This window comes from Electrophorus electricus, chromosome 11, assembly GCF_041902795.1.
Source record: "Electrophorus electricus isolate QZ-2024a chromosome 11, ASM4190279v1, whole genome shotgun sequence".
NCBI classification, from domain to species: domain Eukaryota; kingdom Metazoa; phylum Chordata; class Actinopteri; order Gymnotiformes; family Gymnotidae; genus Electrophorus; species Electrophorus electricus.
In genome coordinates, this window is record NC_137507.1 from 19242501 (window position 1) to 19261025 (window position 18525).

General features: G+C 43.3%; 1 long non-coding RNA gene across 1 annotated transcript in view; it reads left to right on the plus strand.

Moving 5' to 3' along the window:
- The window catches only part of LOC145659899 (uncharacterized), a 21010-nt gene extending 17165 nt beyond the window's left edge, over positions 1 to 3845 (plus strand). Inside the window, exon 4 of the long non-coding RNA XR_014126055.1 lies at positions 2106 to 3845. This is a non-coding gene — a long non-coding RNA (uncharacterized LOC145659899). The remainder of the gene's footprint in view (positions 1 to 2105) is intronic.
- Positions 3846 to 18525: the final 14680 nt, after the last annotated feature.

An 18525-nucleotide genomic window follows, 5' to 3' on the forward strand; every position in this document is an offset into this window, starting at 1 on the left:
TTTAAACAACATATTATGGTCTACATTGTGGTTGAGCTCTGAGCTCTGTGCTGGTCTTAGGGATAGCCATGGTACCATTTCACTTCTCACTAGGTTTTAAAAGATCCCGTCGGGTATCATGGCACCTTGCAAGGCAGTTTTTTTTCTTTTTTTTTTCTTCTTTGAAGTCAGCTGTAGACCAGTTCATTCTGTTGGTGTGGCTACAGCTGGCCATGTACCGGGATCTGGGCTGTGTGCATTTCTGATTGGTTCTCTGGAGGTCACTGATGCATGTCACTAAGTGGGTGATAACTGCTGCATTAGTTTCAGGCTCAATATCTAAACCAGATGACCTTCTGTTTGCAATCCATGTCCAGACTGAAGACATCCTACATCAACCAGTGATAGGATATGACTTAATGATCAAAAGTATCACAGCTGACACATATTACGGCTTGTTTTACCAATGTCTTAGGTACCTCACAGCCATGCACAAGCACACACACACACACACACACACAAACTCTGACACGCTCATACACATATGCTAACACATCCATACACACACCCTACACACACGCATACCCACAGCTGGCTGTAACTTCAAGAGTAGCTGGCACCTACACCACGACGTCAGAATGCATTCCAAGGTGGCTTACCCTGGCACGAGCTGAATTCAGCAGACAGCTCAGAAGTGCCCCTCGCCTTACAGGGTAAAAACATCCCCTCCAGGCAGTCACGGAGCCTGACGCAGGTCAGCCTCATTTAGTAATTCACCTACATAGGAATAAACCAGTAGGAGTATCATAACATACTTCATTTATTCATACAATTATACACTTCATTGGAATGCAGTAGTGACGTGTATAAGACTGCTATTTCAGTTTAATAACCTTGTACTATTGTAAATCTATATACAACATTACCGGTGACATATTCATAACATAAAACTATTCACATACAGGAATACATTTTGCTGAAATGTATTTGCATATAGTATATCATACAGCCACTTGAAAGAACCTTTAATGTACCATATTCTCAAAAATAAATAAACCAATTAGCATACTACTATACACTTATTCAGAATCAACAAAGAATAATATTATTTCACCATACAATTATTAACAAGCAGTAAAATACATATAGTGCCACTGGTCTGGAATGAGATAAATTTGAATACAGCAGAGTAGTAAGAGTAAAATCATGCATTAATAGGGGAGTCATATAAATCATACTAACAGAGTGTGTCATATAACAATAACAGTATGTGTCATAACAATAACAGAGTGTGCCATATAACATAGTGTGTCATATAACAATAACAGGCTGTCATATAACAAAATGTGTCATATAACAATAACAGTCTGTCATATAACAGAATGTGTAATACAGCAAAAACAGTGTGTCATAAAACAGTGTGTCATATAACAATAACAGAGTCTGTCATATAACAGTGTATGTCATATAACATTAACAGCCTGGTATAAATGTGTCTGGTATAAATTGTATAAAGCGTGTTTAAAGTGTGACTTTGTAGTATAAAGCATGTTTCAAGCGTGACTTAATTGTGTAAAGCGTGTGTAAAGCGTGACTTTGTGGTGTGTTGCTGGCTTCATATTGTGAGCATATGTTGGCCGTCACTGGGTCCCATGTTAAACGTATACAGTGTTGCTGTACGCAGCTACTCCTTAATAACAGGGTTTTATTTGGGAACTGTCCTCAACCACCTCCGCCTCATTACAGTAGTCAGCACATGTCCCCTAACTACAAAAGACATTACCCTACATTTCCACACACACCACTGATATACATACACTGCTGTCAACAGTGGCTGGTGACCGAGATACAGTATTGGATGGAATATGGTAGAATATGAGAGCTGAGAGAGAGAGGGAGTGCTTCACAGAGACAGAGAGAGAGAGGGAGTGCTTCACAGAGACAGAGAGAGAGAGAGAGAGAGGGAGTGCTTCACAGAGTCAGAGAGAGAGAGAGAGGGAGTGCTTCACAGAGTCAGAGAGAGAGAGAGAGGGAGTGCTTCACAGAGTCAGACAGAGAGAGAAACTCTTGCTCTGCGGGCTGTAAAGTGTGTGAGTCCTCCATGTCTTTGCTATCTCTGCCTGCAGGCCTCATCTCAGCAGTTCCAGATGTGCAGCAGCTGCCTCATTAGAGCGGAACGCTCCAGCAGTGGATGCCATCGCCCCGGCTCATTACTGGGCATTCGGCCCCGGGCACCCCTGGGTGGTGCTCCAGGCTGTGGAGGATTGGCCTCAGACATGGCCAGCAGGGGGGGCTGGCTGCAAACATGCTGGAGTGATCAACACCGGCCAACTCATTAACCCCGACACTGCTGGGTTAACATAGGTTAAGACTGATTTGAGTGAAAGAAAGGGGAGAGGAAGAGAGAACCTGACGAAGACCGAGGAAGGAAAGAAGACTGCACATAGCTTATCTGGTATGACATGCAAGTGTCATATCATCTTCCTGTTTATTAGGAAGGAGTCCAGACAGCTGGAGCGGCAACTGGAAGGTCAGTCCCAACGGCCAGGGAGGGAGGAGATTGGTAACCAACAGGCTCTGGGATCCAGATCCAGGAGGCTGATTATAGCCATCACCACAGAAACCAGCCATATGGAGCACCACACAGCCTGTAAGGTGCACAGGGCCAGTACATGTCTGTCTGCACACTGCTGCTCCAAGAGGCTGAATGAAAGTCATATGGAAGCCAACATCTTTCGCTTCGGTTCTTCTCACTCATCTGTCTCCCCTCCCATCTCTGCAGCTCTACACCTCTCTTGCTCTCCCTGTTACTCAAACTGTAACCCTCCTTCTCTGAGCATTACACTCCAGAATCCCACCATTTCTCTGTCCTTCAGGCTTCCTGTCCTACTTCTGCCTTTATCTTCCTCTCTCTCATTCTTTCTCTCACTCTCTCTGTTTCTCTCTGTCAGCTAAATGGTCACAGAACTGTTCAACACTGTGGGCGTCTCTGTGTTCGCTATAGTCCAATGAAAAGGCACACTGATTCCCTGAGCAATGCTGGGGATTTACCACGCATGAATCCTGGAAGAGATCAGGCCTTGGCTGGACATGCTACTCTCACAGAGCGACACCAACATCCTCACATACAAGCAGCCCTTAACAACACGCAGCAAACATGCCGAGCCATCTCCCCTGACAAAGGCATCACACACTAAACACACTAGGGCAGACACTGGGAGACAAAAAAAAAAATCACACATCTAAAGAATTTATTTCTCTTCACAAAGGTTTAAATCTAATAACAAATAAGCAGGCCTGAGGCCCAGTGAAGCTCTTAGTCAATCATATCTATTTCCTACAAGATTGGCACAAATCCAGCACATAGTTTCAGCAGAGGGGCGTATGCTCGTATATATGTAGTGTGTGTGTGTGTGTGTGTGTGTGTGTGTGTGTGTGGCATGTAAGTGTGCGTTAGTGTAACTTCTTCAGCAACATGGCCACAATACAAACATTACATGATCCACTGTGTTTCCTAATGCCAGATATGTTGTGCTTGGCTAGACAGCAAGTCCAGCCTCTATAACAAGGTCCAAAGCTTTGTTACAGTTGGCATGATCTCTACATCTCTCCTCAGCTGACAGAAAAAGAGACTATCTTGGATGTTCATTTACTTTTACACTATGCTTTCACACACAGGATGTGTTTATGTGTTAGCATGTGTGTTTTTGTGTCTCATTATTCACTTCGGTGCATCTCACTTCATTCAACAAGACCAGAATCATTTTGAATTTCCATTCCCTTCTTCTCCCTCAAATATCTACACGTCCACAGACAATCGAGGCTTACGTGCTCTTATTATCCTTCCCCTCAATCCCCACAGACTCCATTGGCTTCCTGAACACCTCTAATATAAAAGATTCCTCCATATCACACAAACCACTGTCACTCCGCACATTGTCAGACACTTAGAAACATCGCCTGGCCTGCAGTACTCTGCCCCACTGTTAGGCTGCCCTGCTGTCCCACTATCCTACTGCCCCACTGCCCCGCTATCCCGCTGTCCTACTGCCCAATTGTCCCATTGCCCTGTTACGCTGTTGCCCCGCTGCCCCATACATCAGTCCATTACTGGCAGGCAGCCAGTGGGCAATACTGAAGCCTGGGCAATTCTCCAGAGATCTGGCCATGGGTGAACACACACTGTTGGAGGTGAACACACACACTGTTGGAAGTGGACACACATGCCCCACCCCTCATCATTACACACACACACATGCACACACGCACACACACACACACACACACACACACACACACACACACACATACATCTCAGTCATGAAACAAGGTAATCAGGCATCTGGCACTTCCCGGGCAGGCTGTGCCCAAATAAGGGTGTGAGCAATGAGCTAGCATGGTGGAGCAGGCCAGCATGTGCCCGCTGAGCTGCTGGGATGTGGGCACGGGTCTATAGAAGGCTGGTGGAGCCCCAGGGCTTTGAGAGGCAGCCTGGTAGAGAGTGGGTGGAGAACTCTGGTCCCAGACCCCAGACCTCAGACCCCAGAGCCCAGACCCCAGACCTCAGAGCCCAGAGCCCAGACCTCAGACCTCAGACCCCAGAGCCCAGATCTCAGACCTCAGACCCCAGACCCCAGAGACCAGACCTCAGACCCCAGACCTCAGAGCCCAGAGCCCAGATCTCAGACCCCAGAGCCCAGAGCCCAGATCTCAGACCCCAGAGCCCAGAGCCCTAGAGCCCAGACCTCAGACCTCAGAGCCCAGAGCCCAGACCCCAGACCTCAGAGCCCAGAGCCCAGAGCCCAGATCCCAGATCCCAGACCTCAGAGGTCAGACCTCAGAGCCCAAACCTCAGACCCCAGATCCCAGAGCTTTTAAAGTTTCCCCAACTCTACCACACTTGATTCATTTCGTCAGTGTCACGTGTACTGAACTGATCATACTGATAATAGTAGGACAGATATTTGCTGATTAAATGAGGATTTTATTGAAGCTGTAAAGGTGAAGCTGTGAAGCTTTTGAGAAAAACATGGCACAAATGCTAAATAACAAACTGATCTCAGACCAGGCAGTCTCTTCTCCGCAAGCTTTCAAAAAGCTCAGGGCATAGATTTTTCCTGACCTTGTCAGGGCTGATTTTCAATTTGCAAAGTGCTTTGGTGAGGAGAGTCAGGCTGTCGGCAGGTCCAATCTGATTCCGTGACTTCAGAAAACAAAGTACAAAATTGCACCCATAGATCAGAGTCCCGTCCTCTTCTTCAAATTAAAAAACAAAAAACAAACAAACAAACTTTTAAGTAAATCAAATGCAATGTAAACTTTATATGGTTCGTCTTCAAAGTCACAGACAGCACACTATCCACTTGATAAGGTTGGAAATTAAGCATGGAGATCCAACCGTGTCAGTCAGAGGAGGCTCAGTCTCACTGTGTGGCAGCCAGCAGGTGGCTGCTAGCTTCTGCTCTGTGAGGAGCACTTCGCTAAAACCAACACCATCATGCTAGTCACATAGGTTTGATTTGACTATGGGATTAACATGTGTTCCTAACCTCCACATGTTAACTTATTAAAAAATAAAGATAATTGTTTTCTTTAGCAGCAGTGCGTCATAGCATTTTAGTATCATAATCCAGCAATGTCGTAGCATTTGGCATCATAATTCAGCAGTGTCATAGCATTTTAGTGTCATAATTCAGCAGTGTCATAGCATTTTAGTGTCATAATTCAGCAGTGTCATAGCATTTTAGTGTAAATTCAGCAGTGTCAGCATTTTAGTGTCAATTCAGCAGTGTCATAGCGCTTTAGTGTCAATTCAGCAGTGTCATAGCGTTTTAGTGTCATAATTCAGCAGTCATAGCATTTTAGTGTCAATTCAGCAGTGTCATAGCATTTTAGTGTCAATTCATCAGTGTCATAGCGTTTTAGTGTCATAATTCAGTAGTGTCATAGCATTTTAGCATCAATTCAGCAGTGTCATAGCATTTTAGCATCAATTCAGCAGTGTCATAGCATTTTAGTGTCAATTCAGCAGTGTCATAGCGTTTTAGTGTCATAATTCAGCAGTGTCATAGCATTTTAGTGTAAATTCAGCAGTGTCAGCATTTTAGTGTCAATTCAGCAGTGTCATGGCGCTTTAGTGTCATAATTCAGCAGTGTCATAGCATTTTAGCGTCAATTCAGCAGTGTCAGCATTTTAGTGTCAATTCAGCAGTGTCATAGCGTTTTAGTGTCATAATTCAGCAGTGTCATAGCATTTTAGTGTCAATTCAGCAGTGTCATAGCATTTTAGTGTCAATTCAGCAGTGTCGTAACGTTTTAGTGTCATAATTCAGCAGTGTCATAGCGTTTTAGTGTCATAATTCAGCAGTGTTGTAGCGTTTTAGTGCCATAATTCAGCAGTGTCGTAGCGTTTTAGTGTCATAATGAGAAATAATAAGAAAGCACAAAAATAAGATCACAGCATGCAGGCAGTCACAGCAACAGAATCAAATAAATATCACACACTTCTCTTCTGTCAACAAGGAAATCAAAATGGCTTCCAATAAGCATTGCTACTAAGATTGTTATTATGAATATAATAGAAAATCATGGAAAATCATGTATTTCTTTATGATTTTAAAATAATGATGCACCTATAATGGCAGTTGTTTTAGGGGCATAATCTACTCTTTCACAGTATCGCAACACACCCCTCCGCCCCACCCCTATCCTAAATCTGACCATAAACCTTCTCCCGAAGCATCATGGCCCCGTCAAAGAAAACTGAAAAAGAAAAAGCCAAAAGAGAGAGATAGAGAGAGGGGGGAAAGGGGGAGAGAGGGAGAGAGAGAGAGAGAGAGAGAGAGAGAGAGAGAGAGAGAGAGAGAGAGAGAGAGAGAGAGAGAGGGAGTGAGTTAGAGGGAGAGAGAGCTGAGCCACAGAGCAGTTCTACAGAGATATCATAAGAAATTATTAGATTATGATCTTCATAATGGTTTATATCAGGAACACAGAATTTATTCCCAGAACAGAACCTAAGCCTATCAAAATCTAATATAAAGATGTAATTTATTAAACAGTACATTGATATTAAAGACCAAGCCCTGACTGTCTACTGTTTCTACGGGCTATTTTATTAATGTAACACACAATGGGAAAAGTCATTCTAAGCATTTAAGGAACATATTTTGTGGTGTGCCCCACTACAGTATATCTTGAGAACACAGATATACTTTCTTAAAGAAATGCAGTGGATTCAATAAATGAATTCTCAAAAATTAGTGGCAGTTAACTTGAGGTCTGGGTGTAACATTTCAGCCCTCAGCAAAGAAGGCTGGCCTATCTGATCTCACTGCTGGAAACCAACATCTTAGCCTGAACGAGGCCTGTGTGTCTCTTTGTAAGCTACTCTGATCGCTAGACTACAAAAAAGCACTATCCTTCTAAATCTGTCAGTTTTTGGACCATTTTCTGAACACTCTCCAGACACAGTAGGTATGGGAACAAGGAACGTTCAAGAAATTACAGCAGAGAAACAAGTGAAGTTGTTCAGTACTCTGGAGAAGGCTATAGAAAACAGGACAGGACCTGCCGACAGGGTTCAGATAAGTTACAGTTTGTGTAGCATGCTACAGATGGATCACACAAACACGCACACACTGCAAAATAATTTGACAAAAAAAAACCCCCAAAAAACTATGGATAGTCTACAGTATCAGTTAATAGATCATAATTATCTCCATGCAATGATTCACATTTAACTTACATGCCCCCATCACCCCCCCCCAACTTTTTCAGTCTGGAAGAACCTCTTATGTCTGTGGCGTTGTGTTTGTGCTGAGCAGGGCAGGCTGGCTCAGAGAGAGAAGGGAGATCTGTCTCTACAGCAGACACGGAGCAGGCCAGAGAAATACATGCACGTAACACCTAATAGCGGGGGGATTACTTCTGGCATGGTGCTCCCCTACATGTACACAGAGTGGGACTGCACCTACTAATTATGGTAATGGAGGGCTGACGTACAGACAAACGGCTGTGGTGAGCTGGAACGGGATCTCAGCGTGGGGTCACGGCATTCCGGCACTGAGCCAAGACTTCCCTGTCCCCATTCGACCTTGTGGAACTGATGGAGGACATTCCATCTTTTCCTAGAGTAATCCTGACAAAGCCCACAAATCAGCAGGAACCATTTAAAAAAAAAACAAAAAAAACAAGCAGTGAACGACAGTTTTCAGGAGAGAAAGAGCTGAAGAAGATATCAGATCCTCCATGGAATTCCTCCTCTTGTGAAGCTCCTGTGTGAATTTGCGTGGATAATATTTTAATCCCAGCCAAGTGCTATATTAGATTGAACAATCACGGCACACAATGGTATTGTGGTTCTTCACACAGCTGTCCCTCTGCTGAAGACCTTCACTAAACAGCAACAACACACGTGATGTCCACACATGCTGACCTCAGAGCCCCGTGCGCTGTGGGCTGCAGAAGAACTCTGCTCATTTAGGGTTTTGTGTTAATCCATCATGAGGAATGCTGTGTTAATCCACATTGGACACACTTCACTTCAGGAGAGTTTAACCAGAGATATCCATATCAGCACAACAAGATGCCACATCCAGCAGAATAAATGTGCATACACACACACACACACACACACACACACACACACACACACACACACACACACACACACACACACACTGCAGGGTGGAAAGCACCATGCTGGCAGGGTAGAGGCAGAGTGCATTAGAGTGCATTTATCAGTCATCTTTTCAGCCTTCTGCTTTGTCATTTCCTCTGTAATGGGAGAGGAAAAGAACACGCAGCTTGTGGTCCACTTAGAGGATTAAGAATCAAATCCCAGAGTTCTGCTGTGCAACTCCAGACTAAAGAGGATAAAAACAAATTAGACTATGGGATTTCCAATTAATGTCATTTACATCAGAAAAACTGTCATCCATTCAAAATGCACACACAGTTTAAAAAATGACACATACAAGCATGCCCTATACTATAACACCAGACTAAAGCATGATCTACAGTTCTGGGTTCATAAATTACAGAAATTCTGTAACGACTGCCTGAGTGCTGCAGGACATAGAACAGGACGCACAAACTCCCTCGATTTAGTGAGACGTTTAATGAAACAAAACATTGATGACACATGCGGCACTCACACATAAGAATGAACAGTGTTGACATTAACAATGACATCGAACACTAACAATGGCTAAACACACACTAACGATAACAATAACACTAACGATACCAGCAACAGAAACAATGACCAACAATGAGGCATACACAGACAGGGTTTAAATAGAAAGACAACATTAAAACCCCATGCAGGTGTGTGCCATCACGGAGGGTGTGGCTACAAACAAATGTGAGCCCCCCATGCAGGGCGTACCACATGACTTCAGAGGGGGAGCGTTCCGTGACAAAATCCCCGTCCAAAAATCAAATAATCTTAAAATAAAAAAAAAAACTTGTCCTTTTATTCTCAAATAAGTGCCAAGAACACTGTAGCAAATTGACCTGTTAAGATGCATGTCAAATCTATTCTGCTAAACTGGTCTGAGTCCTGAGACACTGGAGAGATTACACTGCAGTCACCAGAAGGTGAGACAACCCGCTATTTACACCATTAATGCAGCCAAATGAGTCAGTATTTAGTGTTTAGCATGCTAGTTAACAGGCCAGCAAGATTTGCACTGGCTTCATGTCACAGAGCTGACTGACCATATGAACATGTTCGGCCCTTATGGTCATCCTCTTCCAAAGGAGTCAAAAGGAAATTTCTACACTCACAGAGCAAAGGTATACCTGGACACCCAACCCCCCCGCTGGAGACATGCAGCTGTGGAACCATCTATTTCCAACTCTGTTCCTGCAGGCCACGCAGAGTTTAATTTCAGTTCCCCTTCTGGAGATCTACCACACTGCATTCAGTTTGAACGCCCCTCCTGGAGAATTTTAAAAGAAACCCTGCTCCTTGAAGAATCTACCACCCTGCATAGTTTCCAACACCAAAGCACAGCAGTGACTGGTGGATGTGGCACTATGAACGAGATGACAGATATTTCAACAAAGAAGGAAGAAATCACACACATGTGCATGTGTGTGTCTGTGTATGTGTGTGTGTGTGTGTGTGTGTGTGTGTGTGTGTGTGTGTGTGTGTGAGAGAGAGAGAGAGAGAGAGAGAGAGAGAGAGAGAGAGACAGAGAGTAAAAGAGAGAGTATGTGTTTAGGAGTGTACTTCTGAGAGTAATTTTAACCACCACATGTTAGCTATTTATTCATAAAGGAGCTTTATTGATCTTTGTGAAAGTGGATTTCACTCTGATTATGGTATCTTGATATGTAATGCCAGTGTGGATGAGTCTTGGACCATGGCAGATAAAATATTGCCATGAGATCTGTCCACTTTGCTGTGATGTTGAGAGTCTGTGTTGGTGAGATTCTGTGCTGTTAAAAGTCTGTGTTGGTGAGATTCTGTGATGTTGAGAGTTTGTGTTGGTGAGAGTCTGTGTTGGTTAGAGTCCATTTGTAAGTCCAGTCCAGTTTCTCTCTCTTTTGTCACAACAAACAAACACAAAACACAAAAAAGCTCAAATAAAGCAGCTATAGCGGGAAAAATAATCATCTTCTCATGCCCACAAGTGAAATTAACAGCAGACTCAAGTGATTTGTATGAAGAAACTTTCCCAAGACTAATATATTGCGTAAGTCTTATTCTCTCTGTCTCTCTTTTTCTTTGTGGTGGGATATACATTGTTTCCCTGCCTGGGAGGAAGCTGGGGTTTCTGAGGACTCGTAGCCAGGCCTTGTGGGATGGCTTATCTGGGTTGTGTTGTGTGGAGTAGTTTGAGGATTAAAAAGAGCAGAAACCAGGCCGAATCCTAAGCGGCCAGATGAGGCACAGAGCTCACGATCTCAGAAGAGAGGAGTTAGGATGTAGCACAGGAGAGACTCGGACAGTTCTCCTACAAAAGGCCAAAAAGGATGCACAGCGGTGGCTTATATGAACAAGCACAGAAGAACTGGAACAAACAGAAAGACCAGAATAGAGAGAGAAAGACAGGAAGGGATTGGCAAAATAAAATGAAACTGCCACAGGAAAATGAGCAGACTCCTCTATATGTGCGAAAATATCAACAGTACAACACATAGCAACATAAAATCTGAGCATAAATTCACACACACACACACACACACACACACACACACACACACACACACACACACACACACACACACACACACACACACATTATATATATATAGACAGGAATAGAAATTGCAAATAAGAACACTGAGCTAACTGATATCAACAAATGCAACAATAGTTTGAAACAGGCATAAATAAAAACAAATAGTTGTAGTGCCACGTTCTGCATAGCAACTGCTTCTAACCCTCAGGGAGCAGGAATCTATCAGCACAATGTTTACAGAGTCATAAGGGTCAAAGGCACTATAGCAGGTTAGCAGCATCCAGCCCAAAGAGAAAGGCTTATTGCTGCTAATATTACACCGTCACTTCTGTTAATGTCATGTGGCAGTGACAGGAGTATAAAGAGAAAGAAAGAGAGAAAACAAGAGCGAAGGAGCAGAAGCAGATGGAGAGAGAGAACATGTGCACGTGCAGGACTCTGCGGGACAGGAAACAGAGAGGACAGGAATGAACGAGACAGAGAAAGACAGAGAAGGTAGTTTACCTTCTCTGCCGGGGTCTAAGAGAGGCATGTTAACATTAGTTCTGGGTGATTTGGGTAATTGCTTCAAGAGCTGGTGGATGTGCGTCTCCACTGAAGAAGCAGCACCCCCCCCCCCCCCCCCCAGGGGTCTGCCTCCACCCCAAACTCTCTGCTCCCCATAGCCTCCACCTCCCACCAAAGCCACTGAGTGAGTGCAACATGCTCTGTTCATGCGCCAGCCCACTAGCCTACCACAGCGAGTGTTTCAGACCACTGAGACACTGTAAAACATCAGAGACAGCACAACCTCTCTCCCTGCAGGCCATTCTTCTGTTCCAGCACACACACACACATACACACACACACACACACACACACATACACACACACTAGTAGAATGAGCCTCCTCTAAGCACTCAGGCATGGGTCCATAATGAGGGACTCTCCAACAGCAGAGACTCAGCACTTTTGGCCACGAATAAATAAACGGAGAAGTGTGTTTTCCGGCTGCGGTTAAACTGAATCCAGTGTTGTGGCTGCCGGTGAGAGAAAAATGTGTGTGGTATAGAGAGAGGAGGTGGGGCTGAGCTATCATGAGCAGAAAGAGCTCATAAATCACAGATCAGCAGTGTGTTCATCCTGTGTGCTGATACAAGGACTGATGGGATATTTGTGGTGTCATTATCAGTCATTACACTGACGGATACTCCAAAGCCCACTTAGACCTGACTCAGTTCCTCTGTGTGCATGCACGCTTGTATGTGTGTGTGTATGTATGTGAAGTTTGACTCTCCAAATCTTTCCCATCTGTGCAAGAAAGCAATCATTTAACATGCACAAACTGACCTTCATTAGACATGAGATTAGCCAAACACAAACACAGACATCACCATCCACATACTTTCCTACACACACACACACACACACACACACACACACACACACACACACACACACACACGCACACACACACACACACACACACACACACACTTACCACTCACCAAAACAATATCTGGAAGCTCAAAGGCTATATGCCCAGCACAAGCATCTGAGTTCAGTCTTCCTATTTTTGCTCAGGTTGCTGTGCAGCTGTTCCATATTAACAGTGGCTTGCAATATTATTACCACACCAAAACCATTTTTCTAATTACACTGAATCCATTTCATATATTGCATATAATAAACTGCTAATACTTATGCCAACTGTAAGCTGTAAACTTTGCATATCTGTATGCATGACACATATGAGAATGTGTGGGGCGTTTTATTATTTCTGTTCATTTCAAATGATTCATCTCAAGCATGCCAATGAACAAACTGATACAATTTCACAATGCCGTGTGTTGGAAATAATACGAATGCAATGCTATTACTGATAGTGGAACACAGACTATCAGATTATTGGAGTTATTTAATAAAACCATACTGGTATCCATATAGCTGCATTCAATATACTGTATATATTCAATATAAGTGCCCTCGTACCTTTACTTTTAAGGTGCTCAATACTCTCAAGCTTAAAACCAGGTGGCCTTGAGTCTTTAACAACAGCAAAATATGACAGACTGCACATAAAGCCTAGACAGGACCATCTGATTTTGACCACATCCAAATCACAGCTCTAATACAGAATACCAAGCAAACACATAGCTAGCTTACTCTGAACATGGGAATAACAGTTAGTGTTACACTAAAATATCCTGAAAATGTTCCCATTCAGTCAAACAAGCATGCAGCTGCATTTGACCTGACCCACTGAGCTATCCTCTGACCCGCTGTCCTTTGACCCTCTGTCCTCTGATTCTCATACTGTCCCCCAACACCCAACATCATGACCTGTCACCTGCTTGGCAGATGCCTTCTCTCATGTAGGCATGTGGAAGCTGATGGAGGCACAAACTGATGCCACAGAGAACACACCACCTCCATGGTGAATGAAACAAACTGAGGGATACCCTCACACCTGAAGCCTAGTATGGGAATTAGAGCCTGTTAATGGCAAAGCAACCTGTGTTTGGGCGTATTGAGGAGACACACAGGATAAAGCTGCTGAGCAGTCATCTGGGCACTGAGTGTTTGGCCAGGTTTCCAAACTAGCCCAGCTCTGTATCCACTTAACCCTTACCTGCCGAAAGATGTCCCTGCTACCACTGACGAGATCCTCCTTCCTAATGACAATGTGCCATGACCATTTCACAGTCCACTTACTATTAAAATCCATACAGAGGATATGACTAAAAAACAAAAAAAAAACAATTCAGAATATGTTCTCATTCTGTTGGGATATTTCTGGAATAATTGTATTATGATAGAGGAACTGATGTATTTTTATGTTGGAAAGGTCACAAGCTAAGAATCTTGCCATGTGCAGGACAGGACAGGACAGGATATGAGGCCAACAGGACAGGAAATGAAGGAAAGCTGAAAAATACAGAGCTCAGCTTCCTCTAAGCCATGCTGAGCAGCTAAAAAGCTAAAGGAAAGACATGATCTGAACACTGACACATGGCTAAATGGCAACACTGACAAACTGTAACACTAACACATTTTAACGCTACCCTATTTTAAAACGGAAACAATGTAACAGTATAGTAGCATTACTATAGTGTGCCACTGTCTCCTACCACACTGATACTGGCAGGACATTGTAATAGCAGTTGTGTGCTATTATTAATTGTGTGCAGTTTTGCTCACAGGGTAATCTGAGTGACCACAATGTCTGTGCATGAAAGGTGCTGAGAATTCAGGAATGTTCCCAGGGACTTCTTAAATAAGCCTCCAGACCTGATGATGTTGGATAACATGGTGTTTGCTTTTGTTTGCTTTCCCGCTCAGCATACAAGAAAAATGTACAGAAGAAACTGACAAAAATCCATTCTGTAAAATATATTTTAGAACATAGTGTAAGAGAGGAATCCTCAACCCCTTTCTTGGATCTACCTACTTACAAAATCTTGCACACCAACTAAAAAATCTTGCACACCAACTCATTATACTTCAGGAATCCTCGGTTAGCTGGATGATGTGTGTCGAAGTAAGAATTGTAATTAAACTCTAGTTGAAGAAGATTTAAACACCTCTCTTGTAGGATATGATTGGACAGTATTTCTGTGTCATGCCCACTCAAATTCAGGGGGGACATGCACCCTCAGACTTTTTGAGATCTGTTATTATTTTTGTTGCAATTCAGGTTCAATAGCATAAGTGACAAGTCCCTTTACATTCTCTACAACCAGAGCTAACTGAGAATTGCAGATTCCTCGTTTGTGAACGTTAGGTGCACCAGCAGCCCGGGACAGGGACGACAGGCGTCTCTCATGGCCATCTCCACCTGAAGCTCACCCTGCAGGAGTCGGCTCACACTAAGAACAGCTCACAGCTCTGGCTCAGCGCTCGGCTGCCTGGCTGGGACTCCATCTGCAGAAGCTTCCCTGCGGCAGGAGTCCTGGTGCTGGGGTCTTGGGTTTTGCTCCTGCTGTGAGTGGAGCGCCAGCTGGGGACGCCTGCTTTTATCTGCTGCCAGGCAGCCGGGGAGAAAGATCAACAAGTGTCCAAGTGTTCAAGGCCATAAGAAAGCCATTAGCACAGAGACAGCACGCATAGACGAGCATGGACGCACGGCGGCGCAGGGAAAGATCTTTGGCATGTGTCTGTGAAAATAAGCCACCTCTCACAAATGTCCAACACACAACGCAAGCCGGAGAAAATTATAAAACATTATACACCTTCAAGAAGAGGACGACACAAGCGAGCGATCCTGAAAGCTTCATTTATTCATGGTTTCTTATTACACCTGTGATTGCTACAATTAGCCACAGAAAATCGGGGTATCATTACAAAAAGTGGCTAAAGTAAGCTACATTTTCTACTTGAAAACATCTCATTTTATAGTATAAGCTCTAATGTTGAATCTAAATTGTTAATGACTGATCATTCATGATTTAAGTTATGGTTATAGTAAATTTTCTGGAAAACCTTCACCACCCTACCACCCAACTCTGTAATGTAATTGGTATTAATCTAGATGTCGCTCATACAGTACCATTGTGCTAATATATGTAAAATCTCACGTCACTGATACTGCTTATAGCACATCTAATCATCCAGTCTAGACCTATCTGTACATAAACATCTATAACATTTCAATAATCTGCATATACTGTATACCAGGATCATGTCTCTACAGACCGCCTTTAGGAATGATTGGGAATGGGGATATGCTTTACTGTAGCCTGTCCTTTAGGAATGATTGGAAATGGGGATATGCTTTACCGTAGCCTGTCCTTTAGGAACGACAGTATGATATATGTTAACAACTCGATAACAGGTGCCAGGTTTAAAAGAAAAGATGACTAGTGTAAATTATGCAGATCTGCAGATCAGTCATCTGAATGTTGGAAACAGAGCTTTCCAGTTTAAAATGTCAAGGGTTTCTCATGTAATAATCTATCGCTTGTTTATTTGTGGATGGAAGGATTGGGGAAATGCCTTCACGGGTTTGTCTATACAAACAAATTCCCGAAATACCGACAATGAAGTGGTATATTATAAACACGTTAATGTCTCCTATACAAAAGAGGACCACTGTTTGGCTACTATAGAATATACAGCATATAGATGGTTATTTATTTATTTTGAAAGAAATAAACTGAGAACTGAACATTCTGTTTCTCCTACAGTTTTAAGCAATCCAAATGGACACCCTCTATGTTGAAATGAGAGACCCGGGGAGCTGCGAGAGGAAAGAGTGATATGAGCAAACAAAAACAAACACTGGGTAAATTTAGGTGTCAGGCACTGAAACTGTGGAAACACAGGACTGCCAAAACTAACTCCACTACAATCCCAAAGTCACAGTGTCCTCGAAACCAAACTATTCTGGAAACACACCCAAGAGCTGAGGCTCTGCCAGTAATATTGGGCTTTTCCCAGCATGTCCAGCACAATATCATCTCCAGGATGTCCAGCACAATAACAACTCCAGCATGTCCAGCACAATAACAACTCCACCATGTCCAGCAGAATACCAACCCCATCATGTCCAGCACAATAACATCTCCACCATGTCCAGCACAATAAGATCTCCCCCATGTCCAGCACAATAACAACTCCACCATGTCCAGCATAATAACATCTCCACCATGTCCAGCACAATAAGATCTCCACCATGTCCAGCACAATAAGATCTCCACCATGTCCAGCACAATAACAACTCCACCATGTCCAGCACAATAACATCTCCACCATGTCCAGCACAATAACATCTCCACCATGTCCAGCACAACAACAACTCCACCATGTCCAGCACAATAACAACTCCAGCAGCTTCCATATACTACTCAGGCCTCATCTGAAGTTTGGGTTAAAAGACCATATCAACCCCATCACCACCACTAAGCCAATTAATCAGCAGGGAGAAAATAATTAATTAGGAGCAAATTGCCATGTTCAGTGACTAACCTGAGCCATTCTCTCTTTATTCATGTATAGGCTCTGAGCACGCAGTCATCGCAGAGTCTCAGCACTCAGTACATTTAGATTACTCATCTTGTGTTCTGAAACTCAGGGCCACACACAGACCTGTTTCTGCTCACACTCTTACAGGTGGGCCTTACAGTGACACCCTGTCTACTTCAGAGGTCAAATTCAGCCCAATTTGAATATACGTGTGTGTGTGTGTGTGTGTGTGTGTGTTGTGTGTGTGTGTGTGTGTGTGTGTGTGTGTGTGTGTGTGTGTGTGTATGTGTGTGTGTGTGTGTGTGTGTGTGTGTGTGTGTGTGTGTGTATGTGTATGCGCACAACATGGACCCACTGTTATACTGCTGTCACAGTGCTGTTATATGCAAATATACCCCAGACTGCATCATTTCCTGCTTTTAGCTCAGCACCCTGCCCTAATGCATGAAGACATCTGTGTTAAAAGCAAAGAGCCACTCAACTCAGTTCCTTACCTGTTATCCTGTTAAAGCCATCATGACCATAAATACATTAAACACATCCACAGTCTGACCTGCATCTCTCTCATTCCCATTTCTGACGGAGCTGTGAGCTGCATAAATCATCTCCCTATTCTACATCACCAACTATGTTACTTTTGGCACAGAGAGCACCTGCTAAGTCTTATGTCAGAAAAGTATTATCTGCAAGTTATCTCAGCAGCAGGACTCTGCTGTCAGTTTCTGTGGTCTTTTCTCACCTGTGATTGATTAAGGAAAACTGTGATGGATCAACACACTTATCTTAAAAAAGAACATTTCAAAACATACGTATATTTAATTAGATTGAGATTGCTTTTATTATGTCATTTCATGTGTGTTTTTTCTATTTTCCTTTTCTTTCTTTCATTTTGTTATTGTCTACCATTCTGTTTTACTGTTTTTATCCTTGTTTTATTTTTTTGGTTAAGCACTGTGAAACTTAATTAGAACATTTTTTTCCACATATGATTATATTCTATGATAAGCGCTACTACTACTGTTATTAAGGGCCAGTGGGCACTTAGACTCCTTTCTGCTCTGACAAGCCCCAGAGGATTCATCGGATAAGAATCTATGAATGATAATGTGTGCACTTGGTTAATGAGTAGCTGCCAGTCTAATACGGAATGAAGATATCCAGTATTCTATATTGGCCGCAGCTTTGGGCAACAACAGCCAGGGAGTTCTTGATGAAAACTTTACAGAAGCGATCTAAAAGGGGCCATACTCTGGAAGATAAAACAGTAGGTGAAAATTAATGAAAACGAGTGAAAAACACAGAAACCTGGGTTGGCTAAGCAGATTGTCAGTATGTTGAAGCAGCCTTAGCCTAAAGGGATAGACCCTGATTTAATCTCTGATGAAAATCAGCCCTGATACTAGGAAAGCCT